The sequence below is a fragment of the Rana temporaria genome, chromosome 1 (assembly GCF_905171775.1).
Source record: "Rana temporaria chromosome 1, aRanTem1.1, whole genome shotgun sequence".
NCBI lineage: Eukaryota > Metazoa > Chordata > Amphibia > Anura > Ranidae > Rana > Rana temporaria.
The window spans coordinates 168,548,061-168,571,587 of record NC_053489.1 but is presented as its reverse complement, the minus strand read 5'-3'; the positions used below and the strand labels follow the sequence as shown (position 1 = coordinate 168,571,587).

The window sequence follows — 23,527 nt, the reverse complement described above, 5'->3', positions numbered from 1 at the left end:
TTATCTATTCTTGTATAACAAGAGAAGTTACCTTTTCTTGTCTCACAAGAGAAGCTAAGCAAGAATTTTCAATAACATTGTAAACATTTTTTCAGAAATAATATCACTTAATTGCTACTAGTTATTTGAATTTCTTTTGGTGGTATTTGAACATCTCTGCGGTTCCTATTTTTTTGCGCTATAAACAAAAAAAGAGCGACAATTTTGAAAAAACGCAATAAGCGTATATATTTATTGGTTTGCGCAAAAGTCATAACATCTACAAAATAGGGGATAGTTTTATGGCATTTTTATTATATTTTTTTTTTACTAGTAATGGCGGCGATCTGTGATTTTTATCATGACTGCAATATTGCGGCGGACACATCAAACACTTTTGACACTATTTTGCGACCATTGTCATCTATACAGCAATCAGTGCTATAAAAATGCACTGATTGATTACTGTGTAAATGACACTGGCAGGGAAGGGGTTAAACACTAGGAAGGGATGAAGGGGTTAAATGTGTCCTAGGGAGTGATTCTAACTGTAGGTGGATGGGCTATAAGTGACACGACAGTGATCACTGCTCCCAAAGACAGGAAGCAGTATATCACTGTCCTGTCACTAGGCAGAACAGGGAAATGGCTTGTTTACATATTCAGCTCCCCGTTCTGCTTCTCCATATGGCAATCGCAGGCCGTTGGTGAACATCGAGTTTGCTGGACCCGTGAGCACACTGCCGAGCCGCACAGTGGGGCAGATTCAAAGCAACGAACAGGCACGTTGCTTTGTCTGCCCTTGCCATTCTGCCGATGAATATCGGCGTTAGCCGGTCGGCAAGTGATTAAAGAAAATCAAAAATGTTGGGTTCACACTAGAACAGTAGTAGAGTGGAAATCTTTCAATGGGGACACTAGATCTGGTGACACTGGTGACGCCCAGGGATAACCTTACTGTAGGGATTTCCTCTCACTTTCTGTTTTGTCTATGGGACAGGAAGTGAAGGTAAATTTTCCCTATGGGACACAGATTGCAAAATAAAACCTGTTCGGGGTTATGACCCTCCTTTACTTTTAATAAAAATAAAAAATGTTTTTCCTTTAGTATTACTTTAACCTATATTAATTTTAAATATTCAAAATAACTCAAAACTCAAAATATAGTTATGTGATTGCACTTATATTTGAAAGCAGGCAACTCTGATAAAGCACAACTGAACTCAAAGTAAAACTGCTGAATACACAGAATAGTCAAGTATTTGGCGTCACTATTCTCCACTATAGATAAGTAATATGGCTTTTCCCCCAGTCTGCGCAAAAAAGGAGCAATACTACTCTAAAGAAATCTTAGCTCAGTAAGCTCACTGCCAAGTATTTGACCTAGTTGAGTCTCTAACTGCCTAACAAAATTCCTCTCTTAGTCCTACTTTAAAGGGAATGACAGGATACTAATATAAAGATGTTGATTTGTACTTTAACTAGGTGTATTTAAGTGTATGTGTGTGCGTGGGTGTGTTTTAAGAGATACAAAATTTAATAAAACTGAGACAATTTGTTTGTGTCTGAATTTAGTTTATCTTTGTGAGCTAAAAATAATAATCAATATTCAGTCAATTCCAGTATTCTGAATATTCATGATGTCACATGGTCTCCATATTCCTGCACACAGCTAACTTACTTGCCAATAAGCAAACTTGTTCCCAGCTTTGTTTTGCAATAATGACTAGTGCTTCAGAGTTATACTAGCAGGCCATCACTTTCAGGCTTTTTATCTGATACATCTGTGCAAAAGAATCCTTTTCTCATGCTAAAATCAGATCAATCTAAACTGTATGCAGAACTTCAACACACACACCCACAACAGGCCGAGACATGCGCATACAAGCTACATTATATATGTGGAATTTACTACCAAATGTAGTTTGCTATGGCATGCACACTTCTGAAGCCAGATATATGCCAGCTGAGCTATGGCTTGCCATCAAACAATAGGTTTTCTGCAACGCCTTTAGGACTATATAACCTCTTTTGGCATACAGGGGTATTGTACTGTGCACATGTGGAACTTTGTTCTATACCTGACCTTCATTGTCACTAGGGATGAGCTTCAAGTTTGAGCTAAACCCATGTGGCTGATGATTGGCCAAGCATACACTATGACCCGCATGCTTTGGCCAATCACAGCATGGAAAAAACGGAGAGCCATAATTCGCCAAAGCCAGGCCAATTATGTCTCAGGGGGTTTAGTACACGCCCTACACTATATAAGGCTGCCTGCGTGGCGTCCTTGTGTAGTGTGTTGCGGCAGTGGTTAAAGACAGACAGAGAGAGAGAGAGAGACAGTGTCATTTATTTTGAGTTAGATAAAGCAGGCAGGCAGGTGAGTCAGTTAGCTTCAGTTACACTGTGTAGAGGATATATATGCATCCCAGGTGTTGTATATCTATCTATACACTGTATTCAGTTTAGCTAGATCCATTCCTGTTATTCTCTTCATAATATACTGACAGGCAGGCAGGTGATTGTGCTAGCTGCAGTATTTTCACTTACTGTACTGTGTCCTTACTGTACTGTGTGTGCACCTAAAGCTTACCTGAATACAATTGCTGGTGTTCTCATACAAATACAGGCAGGGACCTCCAGTATTTTGTTTTATTGTCCTTTGCACAGGACCAGACATTACATTAAAGCCGCAAGCAGTTTTAAATTACTTTTTTTCCTATAGAAATGTCAAGTTGTGCAGGGACAGTTCCAAACATGGGAAACACGTGTCACTTCACAGGCATACTATAGACATCCAGCAGGTACGATATTTAAAGGAATATTTCACTTTTTTTTTCACTTTAAGCATCATTAAAATCACTGCTCCGGAAAAAACTGCAGTTTTTAAAACTTTTTTTGCATTGATACATGTCCCCTGGGGCAGGACCCAGGTCCCCAACACTTTTTTAGGACAATAACTTGCATATTAGCCTTTAAAATTAGCACTTTTGATTTCGAATGTTCCAGTCCCATAGACTTTAATGGGGTTCTAAAGTTTGCGCAAACTTTAGAACCCAATTTTGCAGGTTCTGGTGTAAACCGAACTGGGGGGGTGTTCGGCTCATCCCAAATTGTCACATGCAAAACAATGAAGGGTTCTTCCCTCAAACATAAATTAAAATGCATGAAGTATCAGGTGCATTCTAAAACACATTGCCATATGTGTTTAGATGTGTTACAATGTGAATCCGAAGACCCAATACAATTCAATATAGTAGGGGAACTGCACTATAATGCATTGCTCTGGTCATTAAGGGACCCATTAGCAATAACTTTTTAGTGTGCCATGCCGTTTGTCTATATTACCCACTTCACCTCTGGAAGATTTACTCCCCTTCCAGACCAGGCCATTTTATACGATACAGCACTGCGTTACTTTAACTGACAATTGCTCAGTCGTGCGAAATATAAAATGTATATCTTTTTTTTAACCACCAATAGATCTTTGTTTTTTTTTGGTATTTTATCACCTCTGTGGTTTTTAAATTTGGGGGCATGAAATTGCCCTAAATATCCTGGTATGCTGATGCCTTAAGAGTTTCCTTCACTGGAACTAAGGAGTCAAGCCCAACCCCTGAAAAACATCCCCACACCATAATCCTCCCTCCACCAAATGATTTAGATCAGTGTGCAAAGCAAGGTCCATAAAGACATGGATAAGCGAGTTTTGGGTGGAAGAACTTGACTGGCTGGCACAGAGTCCTGACCTCAACCCGATTGAACAGCGTTGGGATGTATTGGAGCAATGATTGTGAGCCAGTCCTTCTAGCCCAACATCCGTGCCTGACCTCACAAATGCCCTTCTGGAAGAATGGTCAAACATTCCCATAGACACAATCCTAAACCTTGTGGACAGCTTTTGCAGAAGAGTTGAAGCTGTTATAGCTGCAAAGGGTGGCCCAACTCAATATTGAACTCTACAGACTAAGACTGGGTTGCCATTAAAGTTCATGTGCCTATAAAGGCATGCATTTCAATACTTTCCCTACTGGTGCTATTTCTCACTCCGTTGAGGCAGTCTGGCCTCATTCTCCTGTGCTCTCTCCCAGCTCCCCAATAAGAGAAAAATTTGTTCAGACCTGGGCAGGCCAGAAATAGCAGGAAGCTGGGCGCCAGTGGGCCAAGGGAGCTTGGGGCACCAGAAAGAAAAGAAAAAGTAGAGTAGAGTAGAGGAAACTCCAAGAATAAAATGGGAGGAAGAGTGAGTTCTGTGTGGTCTGCTACTGATTAATGCCAAGGTCACATGACTATGAATGTACCATCACTCATACAGCCACATACTTCATGTGTAATACACACACATACACCCTGCTACATACTACATGTGTACTGCACTCACTGCTTACACAATACATGTGTAATGCTTTTACTGTTTTCTCACTGCTACTTGTGCATGGTAGAATATACTCTAAATGCAGCATTTCAAGTACGTTAGTTACCTCCATATTGCACATACACACTCCATTTACATTCATTTCTATATCATAGTTTTCATAGTATGCCTCACTGCTTCCATACAAGATCACACTGGTTATACTAAACATGAAACCCACGCACTGCAACACTTATTCACTGATACATTGATCACTTCTGCATCAGAGTTTAACTGTGCATGCATGTACAATATATTTCCCCAAATGCATTACTTTGTGTGATGATGCAGAAGCTATCAGCATTTACATGAGTATGGCTGCATTCACTTATTCACTTGTATTTATGGCCATGGGAAAGCACAGGGGATTTTACACTTGAGGAGTTTTCAGCTAATAAATATCTGTGTGTGATGATACATAGATGATTTCCTTTACATCAGAGGGATTTCTTATACTTATAGGGCCAGATCCACAAAGAGCCGCTGTAACTTAAATATTCTGATTTAAGTTACACTGCCGCAAAATTTCTACCTAAGTGCCCCGATCCACAAAGCACTTACCTAGAAATTTTCGGGTGTGTAACTTAAATTCCGCTGGCGCAAGGCGTTCCTATTCAAATGGGGGCGAGTCCCATTTAAATTAGGCACGCTCCCGCGCCGGACGTACTGCGCATGCTTGTGACGTCATTTTCCCGACGTGCATAGCGCGAAATTACGTTACGCCGAGCTTCGTGAATCACACCGGGTCAAAAAAATTGCGTCGGGAAAAAAAAAAGATACGGCGGAAAAAAAAAAAATTAAAAAAAAAAATAACAGCGTCGCGGGTAAGAAGGGTCTGCTTTTACAAGGTGTAAACAGTTGACACTTTGTAAAAGCAGCCCTAATTTTACACATGTAACTTAATACTTACAGAGAAAAAACGAAGCTGAAAAGCTTTGTGGATCTCCGTAAGTGCTAATTTGCATACCCGACGCGCCGCCCCCAGCGGCGGATGCGGTACTGCATCCTAAGATCCGGCAGTGTAAGTCCCTTACACATGTCGGATCTTCTGTCTATCTCTTGGAAACTGATTCTGTGGATCAGTTCCAAAGATAGAAACAGGGATACGCAGGCGGAACAGCAGATCCGCCTGCGTATCTCTTTTGAGGATCTGGCCCATAGAGTATAGATTATCTGTCTACTGTCTTTGAAACAGAGAGTGGGGGGAAATTGTCCCATTGGGACACAGGCAGAAAACAAAAGCTCAACAGCTGTTGCACAATGTTTCTATAGAAAAAAAAGTTTTAGCTTCAGCTATAACTCATATGCATTCCTCAGGAGGGACAGAATATAACTGATAACACATGAGATTTTTTTCCAGAATAAACAGTATCTGACAACATATGAGTAAATTCCCTTAAATTTCCTTCTAATCAATAAGCTGTGGGTGTGTGATCTCTGTAATTCTTGTAAACTCCTTCATAACCAGCTTAATCGTGCTGGACAACAGGCAACCCACAATAAAACTGCTTCTAATTGCTTAAAAATTATCCAACCTGCTAAAGATAATTTAACCACTTAGTTTTTACTTTGTGCATTTTGTATTTTTCTAGTCAAAGCATTTTTTGGGTGGGGTTTTGGATAGGAGTAAAGAAGGGTTAGAACCCCTGATGGGTTTGCTATCCAGGGCTACATTGGAGAAATTTCCCCTCCCTTAATGTGTCAGAGACAACATTTTCACCAGGCAGAATGTGAAGGAAAATCTCTAATAGCAAAGACAGAATGAAAATGTGTGTGTATTTTTTTTTATAGTAGAGTAGGGAATGGCTAGGATTTCTGTCCTGATTTCTATCTGCATCCCTGTTACAGATTTTTACTGATCCAGTCCGAAAAAACTGTGGTGATAGTAAGAGTTAGGTTAAATAGGTTACAGGTATATAGTACTAAATTGCTGTAGTTTTACACTATTGAGTTATCGGAAATTGGTTCCACTTTTGGGTTTGGTATTATTGATAAGGAATGGAAGGGCAAATATCATGAAAGTGAATACTGCCACTTAGTGCACAAATTCCAACAGCTATTAAATTTGAGTGTAATTTATCATGACAATTATGCCGTTGATTTTTTTCAAAGGGTCAATAACTTGAAGCAAAATATAATCGACCAACAATTAGTTTTAGACTTCATGTATACTGGGGCTTTTTGTAAACGCTTTTCTCCTGGCAGGGGATAAGCAGTTATAAAAACACGTCTAAATCGCATTGTTGCAAATGTGTTTAGATGCATTTAGGCATGTCAAATGCTTAGGTGTTTATTTATTTAATTGGCCAGAATATTAATTTATGAAATGAAAAACACTCAAGCACATTTAGGTGCATCAGGTGACTTTTATGCTTAAAAGCTCTTTTCCTGAGCATAACTTTTATGCAGTTTTTATTATTTTTTTGCCTCTAAATACTCCTGCCTCCAAATTCTTGTAAATGCCTATAGTGTACATGAGCACATAGGCTAACATGGAGGGACATTTAGAGGCAGAGAAAAAAAACCCTCAAACAACTGTGAAAGCAATGTTTTTGAACTCCAGTGTGCATGAGGCCTTAGAGTGTATGCATCCTTGTGATTATGTGGCCATTTCTCCTGATGTACTGTATATTGTACAATATATTCATATTGGTTCCTACCTTCCTTAGGAAAATAGAAGGTAATGCATGCTTTGAAGGTAAATATTATTGAGTAAAAATACTCATATATTTTTATCAGCATAATAATCGACAGATTCCCTTACATTGGCATTTATATAAGCAAATAGCAATGTGTTATGCAGACAGTGCATTGAAGGATATGAGTAGTTAATGAGTGAAATAATGCTATAGGTTCAAAATCCCACCCAATTGGGGTCACTGGTAAATGTCCACCTCAGATTTTAGGCCAATAAACAGCTGATGTCCTGCTGCCTTTTTTTTTTTTACTTCCATCTGATACCAGACCAACACTTTAGGCATGCTAAAGTCCCTATAGCAAGAAGGTTGTAAGTATATGGACTAATGCTATTTAAAACCAGCCCACAGCTTGTACATTAGAGTACTAGGAAGTGTGTTATGCTGGTAAATAAATCAAACATGATCCACTCACACTGCATTCTTCTGCAAATTCTTTTTGTTTCACTGTGATACCAATGAGCACCACTGAGGCTTTACGCACCTTTGAAACACCAGATTTATGCTGCAGGGGCTTCAGGCTGATAGTAATGTAGCAGGTTGCTCTCTAACTAATTTTCCCTTTTTGCTTGTTTGGAATTACTTGGGACTCTTTTATATTTAAAACTTTGGCCCAGTCAATGACAGGGCAGTGAAAGGAGGAGCATAGCAATGATGATCTCAACTGTCTCTCACTCTGCTTTTTCCTTCTTTCAGCATGCTTCTTGCCAGCACATGGACTGTTTGGCTCTTTTATATTTAAAATATTAAAGGAATAAAATATGTTGAATCTGCTGATTCACATTGAGCAGTAGTGGATAACTCTGAAAGTAGACGGATCTATGGTGTATATTAAAATTTGTATTCCTGATGAGAAATGAGCAAAGGAAACAGGAATCCTCAAAAGTCTTAAAAATACACTGTAGATGTCAACACATGGTGCATTACTATTTTATACAGTGAATGTACTGTGTCCAAAATGATATATATATATATATATATATATATATATATATATATATATATATATATATATATATATATATATATATATATATATTGAGGCTCCAATAATTAGACAACTGATAGTGAATTAATAATTTGTCTATGTGTCAGCACTTCCATGTGACATAGCATCCATAAATTATCTAAACAAGTCTGTATCAGGTAAGTATGAATGTTGATGCAGAGTCCCTGAAAGGTTTCAGAAACTAGTGGATGATATAATATCAGTTTTGGTTGGGCTGACTTTTGATGCAATCTTCACCTTTAATCTAGAGATTTCCCCACAGTATTTTTTAAGACTCTATATGTCCTCACTGGCCAAAATAATTCAACTCACTTCCTATGAACCCAGGTCATCCTGGATCCGCCCCAGCCAATGACTGGACAGTAAAAGGAGGAGCAGAGCAATGACAATCTCATTTGTCTCTCTCTACTTTCTCAGCATGTGTTTTGCCATCACATGAACTGATTGGCTCTTCGTGCTGGTTCTACCTATCACTCTCCAGTCCTATTCTACTGGGACTTATGCCAGATCAAACTCTGATCCTAAATCGTAAGCTTACATTTATATAATACATTTAACAGTGTATTAATTATTACAGACATGCAATAAGTGATTCTGAAGGCTGAAGGTTTTTTTTAATCTTCATAAATTCTATGCATTAGGGGAATAAACCTTCAGTGTGCAGCTCCTTCCTCAGCCCCCTAATATTTACCTAAGTCTGATCTCGATACAGCGATGTGCACAAGCGCAGCAGCTCTCCCAGGTCTCTTCCTCTTCATTGGCTGAGATGCAGCAACAGGGGCCATTGCCATTGACTCCTGCTGCTGTCAACAGTGCCAGTGAGTAGGGAGCAGGGGAGGGGCTGAGCTGCACTCTCTGTGTCTTATGGAAACATAGAGCCAGCTTGGGAGAAAGCATGCATGAGTGCCCCCATAGCAAGCTGCTTGCTATGGGGCACTCAGCAAGGGGGAGGGACCCAGAGCACTGGCGGGGGACCCGAAAAGAGGAGGATTGAAGCTGCTTTGTGCAAACCATTGCACAGAGTAGGTAAGTATTACATGTTTGTTATTTTTTTTATTATTTTTTTCCTTCACAAACACTTTAATTTGTGTGTTATATATATCTGCCTAGAGTCAGTTTTTAAAATAATCTTGTGAACAAATTGAAGGCAGAGAGTTAGAAACAAGAGTCAGGGGTTCATAAATGACTTTGCTAGTGGTTCAGAAAATGTATTTATCTTTCATACAATGGCAGAGAATAGTGCTTATGAAATCTAAATTAACGGTGTATTTGGTTTCCAGTGTGCGTGTTTCAGACACAGGACCTAAATAAGTGCTGACTTGGTTCCACTGACTCACTGAAAACCACATTCAACTAGCAAGGTCAGCAACATCTTGAATAAAATATAGATACATTCTATGTAGAATAAAAAAACTATTTCCCAATTTCAAAATGGACTTAGTGAGCATGTTGCTGATTAAAATTGTGCAGTGATATCCAATGTTGGTGGATCACACATTTTAGTAACATTAGATACTTGAATGTTTTTGATAATGGTACGTGACTGGCCACTGTTTAGAAAAACTGGTTCGCTTAAAACCAACTTATATGTCTAAATATGCCATCATCTATAGATTTTGATCACCACAGTTTCTTCTGCAGCAAATGATAATGACAAACAAATGATAACTTGTGGCTAAGAAGAAAACTGTGTTGATTCTAGATGAACTAAATTATTCTAGATCTAATGTCATGGGTTTTGAAACATTGGTGTGGCTCTGCTTCAAAGACTAAAGCCTCATACACATGCTTGGTTTTCTCGGCAAGAACCAGCAAGGAAACTGCTGGCAGAGCTTTACTGAGCATGTGTACGAGGCTGAGGTTTCTCGTCAAGAAAACTGCCCAGAATCTCGATGAGAAAAATAGAGAACCTGCTCTCTATTTTCTTGTCGTGATTCTCGGCAGTGATTTCCTGCTGAGAAAACCCGAGCGTGTGTATACTTACCTGTCGCCGTGGAAACCCGCGCATGCTCAAAATGACTTTGACGCATGCGCGGTAGCTTCCTATGCATAGGTAGGCGGCGACCGCATCGAATGTGACGAGCGTATGCTCATCATACGCAATGACGTGACCGTGTTCTTGCCTTTCAAAAGAACCGCGGTTCTTTTGAAAGGATTTTTTATGTTCACTCGGGCGGCAAGATATTCTTGCCAAGAATCTCGTCAGGAAATACAACGAGATTCTGGCCCGTGTGTACAGGGCTTCAAACCTTCAACTGTTTTCTTTTGGGAAAGGCAGAACAGGAAACAATTTAAATTGTAAACAATTTAAAACAAATGTCAATTATATATTTTTCTGCAGGGTTTTGAAGTATCCATCTCATTCACAGTTATGAGATCCACTTATTCATGTTTGGTCTGCAGAAACTCTGGGGTCTGATGTGCCTTCTCTCCTTCATATCTATGCCTTCAATTGCTACTAATAGATTGCAATATCCACACACATACAAGATGACATTCACCCCAAAAAAAATCTCCTACAACATTCTCAAGTGCTTGGGAGTTAACTTGTGCAATCAATAATCTGATGTGTGTACATCTTCTAATGGCAACAGGCAAAATTGTAACATTTTGCTCTAGGAACAAATGATGCTTTAAACAGTATACACACAATATAAAGTATGCCAAGATTTAGTAGTTACAAAGTTAGTGTTCTCTCCAACACTTCTAGGGGGACATTATACTTTGGTTAGAGCTCAGCTAAGTAATTGTTCTCTCTCTAGATTTTAAGTGAAATAAAACCAAGGTCGTTTATCGTTTCATTCATTGATTAGACACTCATCCTTCTTCATACACTACTGTAATGTGATTCATGTCTGCTAACGCTGCTTCAATTTCATTTAGCTGGGGGTGATACAATGAAATAAGTCAGAGAGCAAAAAAAAAAAACTTAGATCCATAGCAATTTACCATAGTTTACATAGACTAGATGACTCATGTTGCTAATTTTATACTTGGTTACAAGAAAGACAACATTCTGTAGCAAAATCCATGTTTTATTGGTAACTAAGCAAACTGGCTGCTCTATGTTCATTGTAAATGCACATTTAACAGTGTCTCCTACAGCTTAGATTCAACCTGAATGCTGTGGAACTATTATCTCTTAAACCATGCATAAACTATTTATTATGCTATATATCTGTGCCCATTATGGGTTTCTTGCTGATATTTAGCTGAGCTGAAAGTAAAAATGTGCTCATCTAAATGGGAAATGTCTGGGGGAAATAAAGTATTTCAAAACATTGGATGATTTGTATTATGATTAGGTGTCTGGAACAAAAATGACACATCCTTACCCACAGTATTCAGCAAAAATAAATAAATACAGTTCTGGTTAAGTTGGCACTCTTAACCTGAATACTAAAGAATTTGCATTAGTCTACTTACTGCAGAAGTTTAAAAAAAGGTCAATCGGAAACTGATGCCAAGAATTGCAGTGTATGAGTTGTGTGCTGAACCATTTTCAGATATATCTGAAACGCTATCTGCATCAGCATCCATGCATTTACTTAGACAGGTGCAAGAGAATATCTGTCCCTGGAACCACCTGTAAGAATGCGATTGGTAATATTAGGAAAACCCATATAATTACTCATCTCATTCTAGAATGGCTTTATCACTTTTCTATCTGGTGTATTTTGAAAAAAAAGTTTTTATGTACAAGGTCCACTGGGGAGATCTATGAGCAATCTAGGAGAGAAAACTACATCAAAATCGTAGTTGCTGCCTGTAGCCACCAATGTCTTCATATTTCATTTTCTGAGAAATAAAACAAGGAAACTGACTGGTTGCTTTGGGAAATTACTCAGTTTTTGATCAAGTGTACTTGCTTCAGCTTTTATTGGTTAACACTAAGACATAAATGTTTTGATGGAGACTGAGAATCACCCCTGTCAAATCTGTATGTGACCATATTATACATAAACACAATGCACACCATTGTACACGTTTTTACTGCATCAAGTATGCAAAAACATACAGTCCAACAACAACACCTGGCATCACATAGTTAGTCAGGTTGAAAAAAGACACAAATCCATCTAGTTCAACCGTGAAAAAAATCGTAAAATCCCATATACCCATTTCTATACCCACAGTTGATCCAGAAGAAGGTAAAAAAAAAAAAATAGCAAATCATGATCCAATTTGCTACAGCAGGGGAAAAAATTCCTTCCTGATCCCCCGAGAGGCAATCAGATTTTCCCTGGATCAACTTTACCTATAAATGTTAGGAACCAGTTATATTTTGTACACTCAATAGTTCTTAGGTTCTGGTCCAATCTTAACTGGTATATATTTGTTTTTTTTTCTATTCTACGTCTTCCAGATCTCTAATTATATTCTACATGCATTGTTTTTACATGGGTTTGAATCATCCCATTCACACTAGAAGAACAATTCAGCTGTCTTGCCTTTATTAAGACATATTGGGGTCTATTAGGCAGAAACATATAGTAGTATGTTCATTTAAAGCTCTTTGAAAACTGAACTTGCTGTAAAATGCCCTCAGGTTATAGCAAAATCAAAACAAAAACATAGAAAATCTATTTAAATTCTGTGGGAAATTGTCTTATAGATACATCAAGAAGGTGCACTGAACTCAGAGAACAAAGTTGTTTTCCATAGTTATGTAAGTTATTTTCTATAATCCTAGGCTAAGGATATGCGGGAGTCCTGTGGGTACAAAACACATGGGAGCTGCATGACAACATTAAAAAAAAAAAAGAATCTCAGGGGCTGAGTGCTGAACTATCTATTCTAAGCAGTCTCAGATGATTTAAGCACATATGTGAAGAATTGTACTGTATAGGTGCTGTTAACTTTAAAACTGGTACATAAATACAAGTCTTTTTATTGGACTTTGACAACCTAAAAAATCATGCATTTAGGGACTGCTCTATCAGGTGAAATATTGAAATGTTCACTTTGGGGTTAGCTATTTCATTATGTATAACTGTTTTTTTTTTAATCATACCCTCTCACAAATAATAGGCACTTGGAAAAAGCTGCAGAATTTATTATGATGCTCATAATGTGATTAAACCTTTGGTGTTCATAATGGCAATCATTCTACAGTAATGAGAATGTCTACTCTGAAAAAAAGAAATGGAATATTGTACTAATGTAACTAATTCATATTTATGAAAAGATTAATGGATATGGCCAACATGGAAAAAAACGTTGTACACAAACTGGTGTCTTAGAAATTGATTGAATATTATAGCTAAATACTTTGCTACATACAGTATATATGATATACATCAACTATGCCAACACCACCCCCTATGAGTTTCTGACTCATTACCTTCAAAAACGCCTGGAGGAAGCATGCTTTAACCAAGTTCACCACACATACTTGGGGCTGTTAACCCATGCAATTATACATGGATCATGAAGCATGGATACGTCTATTCATAAATGCCCAGCTTTACTTTACTACATAACTGAATGTCCCGATGTGCTACAGAATGCATGCATGTCCTTTACAAAGTCTATCCAGTTGTACTAAACGCTTATCATAAACTCCGCAATTATCCACACACAGTCTTACAAAGAATAGAAACAGATGGGTATCTGCGGCTTAAATATAGGCTACATACCCCTCTCGTGCTCTGCTTCCCACGGCAGTCTGGGCATGCTGTATCTCAATCCAGCACCTTGGAGAGCGCTCAGAGTGTGGCTTCCTATAGACAGCAGAGCGGTACAACAGAGCACAAGTTCTTCCTATGGAGAGCGGAGCAGTACCAGACTGGAGCTGTCCGTTCAGCACCTTGGACAGCTCTCCATATCCTCCTATAGAGAGTAGAGCAGGAATAGCCAGGAGCTGTGTGTTCAGCACCCTGGACAGCGCTCCGTATCCTCCTATAGAGAGTAGAGCAGGACTAGCCAGGAGCTGTGTGTTCAGCACCCTGGACAGCGCTCCATATCCTCCTATAGAGAGTAGAGCAGGACTAGCCAGGAGCTGTGTGTTCAGCACCCTGGACAGCGCTCCGTATCCTCCTATAGAGAGTAGAGCAGGACTATCCAGTAGCTGTCTGTTCAGCACCTTGGGGAGCGCACAGGGTCTTCCCATAGGGAGTAAAGCAGGACTAGCCAGGAGCTGTCTGCAGCACCCTGGGGAGCACTCAGGGTCCTACCGTAGGGAGTAAAGCAGGACTAGCCAGGAGCTGTCTGCAGCACCTTGGGGAACACTCGGGGTCCTACCGTAGGGAGTAAAGCAGGACTAGCCAGGAGCTGTCTGCAGCACCTTGGGGAACACTCGGGGTCTTACCGTAGGGAGTAAAGCAGGACTAGCCATGAGCTGTCTGCAGCACCCTGGGGAGCACTCAGGGTCCTACCGTAGGGAGTAAAGCAGGACTAGCCAGGAGCTGTCTGCAGCACCTTGGGGAACACTCGGGGTCTTACCGTAGGGAGTAAAGCAGGGCTATCCAGTAGCTGTCTGTTCAGCACCTTGGGGAGCGCACAGGGTCTTCCCATAGGGAGTAAAGCAGGACTAGCCAGGAGCTGTCTGCAGCACCCTGGGGAGCACTCAGGGTCCTACCGTAGGGAGTAAAGCAGGACTAGCCAGGAGCTGTCTGCAGCACCTTGGGGAGCACTCGGGGTCTTACCATAGGGAGTAAAGCAGGACTAGCCAGGAGCTGTCTGCAGCACCTTGGGGAGCACTCGGGGTCTTACCATAGGGAGTAAAGCAGGACTAGCCAGGAGCTGTCTGCAGCACCCTGGGGAGCACTCAGGGTCCTACCGTAGGGAGTAAAGCAGGACTAGCCAGGAGCTGTCTGCAGCACCTTGGGGAACACTCGGGGTCTTACCATAGGGAGTAAAGCAGGACTAGCCAGGAGATGTCCGTTCAGCACCCTTTAGAGCGCTCTGTATCCTCCTATAGAGAGTAGAGCAAGGAGTTATATGTTCAGCACCCTGTGGAACGCTCTGTGTCCTCCTATAGAGTAAAGCTATCTGTTCAGCACCCTGGGGAGTGCTCTGTATCCTCCTATAGAGAGTAGAGCTATATGTTCAGCACCCTGTGGAGCGCTCTGTATCCTCCTATAGAGTAAAGCTATCTGTTCAGCACCCTGTGGAGCGCTCTGTATCCTCCTATAGAGAGTAGAGCTATATGTTCAGCACCCTGTGGAGTGCTCTGTATCCTCCTATAGAGAGTAGAGCTATATGTTCAGCACCCTGTGGAGCGCTCTGTATCCTCCTATAGAGAGTAGAGCTATATGTTCAGCACCCTGTGGAGCGCTCTGTATCCTCCTATAGAGTAAAGCTATCTGTTCAGCACCCTGTGGAGCGCTCTGTATCCTCCTATAGAGAGTAGAGCTATATGTTCAGCACCCTGTGGAGCGCTCTGTATCCTCCTATAGAGAGTAGAGCTATATGTTCAGCACCCTGTGGAGCGCTCTGTATCCTCCTATAGAGAGTAGAGCTATCTGTTCAGCACCCTGGGGAGCGCTCTGTATCCTCCTATAGAGAGTAGAGCTATATGTTCAGCACCCTGTGGAGCGCTCTGTATCCTCCTATAGAGAGTAGAGCTATATGTTCAGCACCCTGTGGAGCGCTCTGTATCCTCCTATAGAGAGTAGAGCAAGGAGCTATATGTTCAGCACCCTGGGGAGCGCTCAGGGTCTTCCCATAGGGAGTAAAGCAGGACTAGCCAGGAGCTGCCTGTTCAGCACCATTCGCTGAGCGCTCTCTACAGTCATCTGAATCACTAGTTCTCATCCATCCAACTTATATGCCTGCTGCACCTGCTCTCTGCATCTAAAAGACTTTTCCAGCATTTAAATCCCTAACTGTTAATGGAGTCTTTATAGATAAGCACACTGTCTATCATCTCTACAGGTGCCGCTTGTACTGCAAGCCCTAAATAATTCTACATGTACAGGGTAATATGAATTAGACGTGATTTAAAGTCATCAACTAAGAACTACGTGGCAACAGTTTAGTTCACTAGTTAAATTAAGCTGTAAACTCTAACAATACATTAATGTTATTTGCATCATGTTGGTCTTTTAAATATATTATTGAAATCGCTTTGTTATATTAGTTTGGCAAGTTTAAAAAAAGCTGTTAGTTCACCCAAAATGCATGCGAGCTGATTCCTGTTCCTGTAGTTTCTGCCTCTAAAACCTTATCAGCTTGCTATCTCTGTGGTCTACAAAACAACTTTCCCCTGTTATGTACTGTAGAAGAGAGGGAGGTGGTATGTAGTCCTAACACAGTGTTGTGTAGTCCCAACACACTCTCAATCCAGAGGGGGGACACGGCTACTCAGTACAGGTGTTACCGTACTATTGTTAGTGTGTTAAAGGCAGGATTACTAGATAAATAAAGGAAAAAAAGTAAAAAAAGAAAAGAAAAACGAATACAACCACCACATCTAAAGACTGGTAGGCTGCAAAACTATAATTTTTTGTTATTGGGTTTGAATACACCTTAATAAGCAGACAAAGGCAAAACAGTTGAGTTAAAGCTGGTCTATGTCTATCCCCAAAATTACCAGAAAGAGCCTCTGCAAGGTTTAAATTTGTACAAAGTGTTGTCCTAGGTTACAGGATTTCAAATGAGTCTGAAAACATTCCAACAATCTAGTCATTAATGCTCAGTCATGAGTTACTATGTACACTATGTGCCGATAAATGGATTTAGAATACCCTTCATGTAGGGTGATAATCACATTGCTTCCTACAGGTTGTTTAATGACACACCGATGGTACCTACCTTTAGTCCGGCTGTAGATGACTAAGGGTGTGCTGAAATTCACTCCTGGTAATATACAGATCTATGTTGGAAAGAATGCTGTCTACCCCCCAGGGCTCCATATTATCCTACCAGAGGGATTTGACAACTCCAGTTAGTGGGAAAGGCATTTAGACTGGAATGCAGTAATACCCGAAAATTCAGAAGAACAGGTTTTAGGCACCCCTAAGGTGATGAACTAGAGAAATCTATTCTTATTGCCAATACTACCTCTGCAGCGTCCACTGGGTAAGATGTATTGATTTATTACATAGCTAACAGTTTACGCAGCACTTAGTGTACCTTCAAATGATCAGTCCCTGCCCTAAAGGAGCTTACAAAGATCCCTATCTCACATACTAGGGCCAATTTACACAGGGGCCAATTAACCTACCAGCATGTCTTTGGAGCCTGGGAGGAAACCTATCCCCCAGGGGAACCCATAAAAATACAGGGAGAAGATGCAAACTCCATGCAGTTAGTGCCCCGACAAGGATATTAACCAGGGACCCCAGTGCTGCAAGACAGACTTATTAACCACTGAGTTACTATGATACCTTTAAGGGAAAGGTCATTTGGAGGAAGGCACATATATCAGGTTGTGTATTTGTGAATGAAGTTTTATAATACTTTAGCAGTAGATGCCTCTCTTATCAATTACATTGTGAGCATAAGGGCTTGTCATATTTTAGCACAGCCCTAGAAAATCATTAGCATATCCTCCGCTTTACACTGTGCCAGATTGGAGCAAGCCTGCCAGTATTTACCCGTGTGTTCGTCTTTATACATACCCACACCACGCAATTGGACAGCTAAACACAGCAAGCACGCTATAGAGACAGCTATTTACTAACGTGCACTGGGCACGGGCAGGCTGCTGACCTCTTCCCCATCTTCTGCTCACATTCATTAGACTCGGAGACATTCTTTCACAATGTCCATTTCCCAAATACACGACTAATGTGCATTAACTACTATCTCAAAGGACAAAGGAGATGAGTGGAAGGAAAAAGTATTCCGGTATTATCATACAAGTGCATTTTTAGAAGACTTTTATATAGTACTATGATGTCAAACTTTGCATGTGTTTATATGATAAATAATCGCATGCGATTAGGAGATTTCTCCCTGGCTCTATTACATACCTTGCTGTAGGCATATTTGTAAAGGCTGTAATACTGATCTGGGACTGTTGGTATTTGGGATAGCTCTTATTTTGGATTTGATTCACCAGTTGGAACTAAATGAGGAATACCAGCCCCTCTCACCTTGATTATAATATAAGTCTCTATATCACACGCGATCTTCTATTCTACATACATAGCATATGGGTCTCTTTCTTATACACGATCTCCGTTTCTACATACACATTATAGAAGCCCCTATGTCGCACACGACGATCTCCTATTCTGCATACACCTAATAAGAGCATGCATATGTCACGATCTTTTATTCTACATGCACCTAATAGGAGCATGTATATCGCACACGATCTTCTATTATTCATACACCTAATAAGAGCATGCATATCTCACACGATCTTCTATTCTGCATACACCTAATAGGATCATGTATATTTCATACACGATCTTCTATTCTGCATTCATGTATATCGCACACGACCTTCTATTAGTGCATACACTTATTTGAGCATGCATATCTCACACGATCTTCTATTCTGCATACACCTAATAGGAGCATGTATATCGCACACGATCTTCTATTCTGCATACACCTAATAGGAGCATGTATATCGCACACGATCTTCTATTCTGCATACACCTAATAGGAGCATGCATATCGCACACACGATCTTCTATTCTGCATACACCTAATATGAGCATGCATATGTCACACACGATCTTCTATTCTAAATACACCCAATAGGAGCATGCATATCGCACACTATCTTCTATTCTGCATACCCCTAATAGGAGCATGCATATCTCAGACGTTCTTCTATTCTGCATACACCTAATAGGAGCATGCATATGTCACACGTTCTTCTATTCTGCATTCATGTATATCGCACACGACCTTTGCATACACCCAATAGGAGCATATATATATATATCGCACACGATCTTCTATTCTACATGCACATTATAGGAGCCTCTATATCTCACACAATATCATATTCTATATGCACACCTGGTGTACTATATAGTCCACAAGGAGCTTGCACCATGGCATGCAGTAATCTTCCCTATAGTAGACAACTCATAAATTCCTGTTTCAAACAATATTATACTCCTGTATGTGAGAATCTCTTTGATTTCCCAAATGACTGTCATTAACATATAGACTGGACTCAATGTAGCATATCGTTATAGAAGTGTATTCTAACAACACTCCGATTATAAGTCTAAGCAAATTTCTGACAAAGTTCACGTTGTCCCTTCTTCCCTTCCTTTGTACCTACAGAACTGGAAAACGTCCTACAGACACAGTGACTGGAAAAGCTCAATAGGAGTCATATAGAATAATAAATGGACATTTATTCCTTTCACAGTAACTTAGCAGGAAGCTAAAGATCAGATGAAACCTGTAGGACAAGTTCTATGAATAGAGGATCTGATACCTAAGCTAGAGTAATCATGTGCATCCCTCCTAGACAGCTAAAAGCTGGCACACTTACCTTTGCTGGTTTGGGATACCTCTAGATGCTCTCAGATATCCAGCTCATACTTGTGTAAAGTAAACCAAAGCAGAGTAGCAGAGGTACTCACCTCCAACAAGCCTTGCCTCCTTCATAAAGAGTTTTAAAATCTGCTCTGCTCTTGAGTAATACACAAAAGGGACATGCACATAAAAAAAAAGCACTCCCACCCCTTTTTCTTTCTCCCTCCCCTCTTATTTACTCTCCACCCTTCTCTACCACTCCAAGTAGGAGACAACACTGAACTATAAATATGTTGGGAGCCAACAGGCAAGGCATGAGCTCAGGCAAGCTTGTAAGGAGGAATTTATTGCTTAATGTACCTCCTTTATTCTATCATCATTGAAACGTATTAACTTTGACATCCAACCAGAGTTTTATGGGTGTGGAATGAAACCAAACAGTCCTCATTAACAGAAAACCAGCAGACAAAAAAAAGGGCATCTGTTACATAACTTAATTCCCTCACATCAGCACACCATGTGGGCAATTAGGAACCATTACCAATAAAACCAAAGGAGTCATTGTACTCTTTTTTTCTTGATGTCAGTGTGAGCTTTACCTGTTGACAAGGCTCCACTTTACACTTAGTGCTAATGAGATTGAGAAGGTTTTGCTGAAGTACTCATTAGACTGTGGCGTAGTTCTTGCAAACGAAATAACTGAGATAAGTCACAGATCCGACAATTCCCCTTGAAGATGAATCAAGAGCCAGGTGGGTATTGCAACCCCTGTATGATGTGGTCATGATATATCACAGTGTGGCTTATTAGCAAGCAGCCAGAGGATGTCTTTGAATAGCATGGGGGTGGCTTGTAAAGGGTCCAAGATAATGTAGACATGTGGTGTGTAGAATATTCCTGGATGTACAGGGCTGTGCTGTTGTATTATTCCTTGTTTGAATATATTTTACTGGATGCATCCCACATGAACAGATCCCATGGGGGCTGAGAAATAAGAGATTCTGTCTGTGTTTTGTTTCCCCTCTGCTTTCCAAAATCCAATTATATTTAACCATTATCAGTATACAACCTCTAGGATTGCTGCTATAATCTTGCTTTAAAAGCTGGCAATACTGACCTTTATACAGTATAGTACACACCAGTAATCTGCTGCTATGAGATGGCACAGATGCTGGCATTGTAGGCTAATGCTTCTGGTTCATTTTATAACTTGTATTTTAGAAACATTAGCAAAGATCAGTAATGATGTAATAATATACACTAGCCATGCCTGGCTGTGACTGCTGTTGTGATATTTAGCCAGTTCCTAATGACACTCATATATGCACAATATTTCCTACAAATATGACAAATCCTACATCAGAGCCTCCTGCCCGCAAGCCCAAGATCTGCCACTGGCCCATATAGCTACCCCTTTAGACATAAAGAAAAAGGCTTGATGATTTATGTTCTGCAAATTAGATTATCGCCAGTTACTATCTGTTTATCTGCTGTCTAAAACATAATGGGCCAGATTCAGGTACATTGTTGTATCTTTGTGCCGGCGTAGCGCATCTCATATGCGCTACGCCGACGTAACATTGAGTATTCACAAAGCACTTGCTCCTATATTTACGCCAGTGTAGTGTAAATAGGCCGACGTAAGCCCGCCTAATTCAAAGAAGGCAGGTAGTGGGCATGTTGTATTAAAATGAATCGTGACCCCATGTAAATGCATGGCCGTACGAACGGTGCATGCGCGCGTATGCTCAGAATCACGTCGCATATACTCCCTAAGATACGACGGCTCAATGCGTACGACGTGAACGTAACTTATGCCCAGCCCCATTCACGTACGACATGACTTACCCCTGCTTTATGAGGGGTAAACTTACGCTGGACGTATGCCTTACGTAAATGGCGTAGATGACTGCGATGGGCGTAAGTACGTACGTGAATCGGCGTAACTTGCTCATTTACATATTCGACGCGTAAATCAATGGAAGCGCCCCTAGCGGCCAGCGTAAATATGCACCCAAGATACGATGGCGTAGGAGACTTACGTCGGTCGTATTAAGCCAAAATTCAGGCGTATCTTGTTTCCTGAATACGGCTCATAGATACGACGGCGCATCCTAGAACTTACGCGGCGTATCAACAGATACGTCGGCGTAAGTTGTCTCTGAATCCGGCCCAATATTGCTTAATATAGGTAACAAGTATTTTTCTAAAGCCTTTAGGAAAATTTTACAAATGTCACTGAAAGTTAATACGACTAAGCATGCATGTTGCAAAAGCGTAAAATCTGCTGTGAGTAAAAATGATTCATCAGGAGTATGGTGTAACCATCACTACAGTCAGTGCATGTGTTCAGTCATCTGAAAGTGAGTAGCACAGAAGTTTGACAGTTCATCTTACCAGCTGAATGACTAAATCAAATATTCAGAATCATGCCGCGTACAAACGACCGTTTTTCGCGTTCTAAAAAATTACGTTTTTTTTTTTAATGTCATTAAAAACGATCGTGTGTGGGCTTCAGAGCATTTTTCGGGTTCTGAAAAATGGGCATTTTTTTTCGAACGGGCTCTATTTTTTCACAATGTTTTTAACGTTGTAGTTTTTTGGGTTGTAAAAAATTGTCGTGTGTAGGCTTTAACGACGTGAAAAGTCTGCGCGTGCTCAGTCGCAAGTTTTGAGACGGGAGTGCTCATTCTGGTAAAACTAGCGTTCGTAATGGAGTAAGCACATTCATCACGCTGTAACAGACAGAAAAACGCGAATCAACTTTTACTAACACTAAATCAGCTAAAGCAGCCCAAAGGGTGGCGTCATCCGAATGGAACTTCCCCTTTATAGTGCCGTGGTACGTGTTGTACGTCACTGCGCTTTCCTAAAAACATTGTTTTTTCTAGAGCCTGAAAAACGTCGTTTTTTACAACCCGAAAAATGATCGTGTGTACGCGGCATCAGAGTCTATGTGGCATAGGAGCCTATTGGGACTGGTAATCAATTTGATCATAAAGAGAAAAGATGACTGCGTCTGTTATGACTAGTGACTAGTAGTGACTGCATGACTGATTTTATTGTTCCCCAAGCTGATCCAGAAAATATAGCCCATATCTCACTATTTTTCTATTTTTTTAGATAGAGTGGGAAAGGACTAGAACCAAAACCACATCAGGTTATTTTTTGCCATCTGTGTCCCCATTCAGTGATTTCCCTCTGTGGAAGCAACAGGAAATTAGAAGGAATCTCTCCAAAGTGATTTGAATCTCATCTTATGCCTCGTACACACGATCGGAATTTCCAATGGAAAAAGTCAGATGGACTTTTTCCGTCGGAAATTCTGGTGGCGTTAGAAAGAGAACATGTTCTCTTTTTTTCCGATGGAAATTCCGTTCGTCTGTATGGAACTCAGACGGAGAAAAAAACATGCATGCTCAGAAACAATTCGACGCATGCTCGGAAGCATTGAACTTCATTTTTCTAGGCTCGTCGTAGTGTTGTACCTCAACGCGCTTTGACGGTCGGAATTTGGTGTGTTCGTGTGTATGCAAGACAGCTTGAACGGAATTCCGTCGGAAAAACCCATCTGAGTTTATTCCGACGGAAACTCCGATCGTGTGTATAGGGCATCAGAGAATTGTCACAAAACAATTTTCCCCATTGGTGGGTTTTCTCTCACTTCTTTCTCTAATGACAAATCAAAATTTTTGGATAGCCCCTTACTTTCTGTCTTGGTTACAGTGGTCACACAAATTGAAGGGTGAATGTAACCAGCGACGAACACAGACAGCAATATAAATTTAACAAAGGGTTCAACACATCCACACTATATCCAAAAATCCTAAACAAATGTCTTTACATATACTTTAATCAATCATCCAGTCATCCAAAACTTAGGCTAACAAGTCACACCTCATAGTGTCTGGTTAATGCAGATGCATTGAGCGTGCATTTGAGATCAACCTAAGATACTTTGACATCAACCTAAGATACTTTGACATCATTCAGAGTTCATTGACAGGAGCATTTGGCCTCCTCAACTGC

The 23,527-nt window shown here is 40.4% G+C and overlaps 1 protein-coding gene across 1 annotated transcript in view; it reads right to left on the bottom strand.

The window, feature by feature from the left end:
* Window positions 1–19,669, bottom strand: part of NOS1 (nitric oxide synthase 1) — a 173,024-nt gene extending 153,355 nt beyond the window's left edge. Inside the window, exon 1 of the mRNA XM_040345889.1 lies at window positions 19,515–19,669. The gene's annotated coding sequence lies outside the window, so the exon portion shown is untranslated. The remainder of the gene's footprint in view (window positions 1–19,514) is intronic.
* Window positions 19,670–23,527: the final 3,858 nt, after the last annotated feature.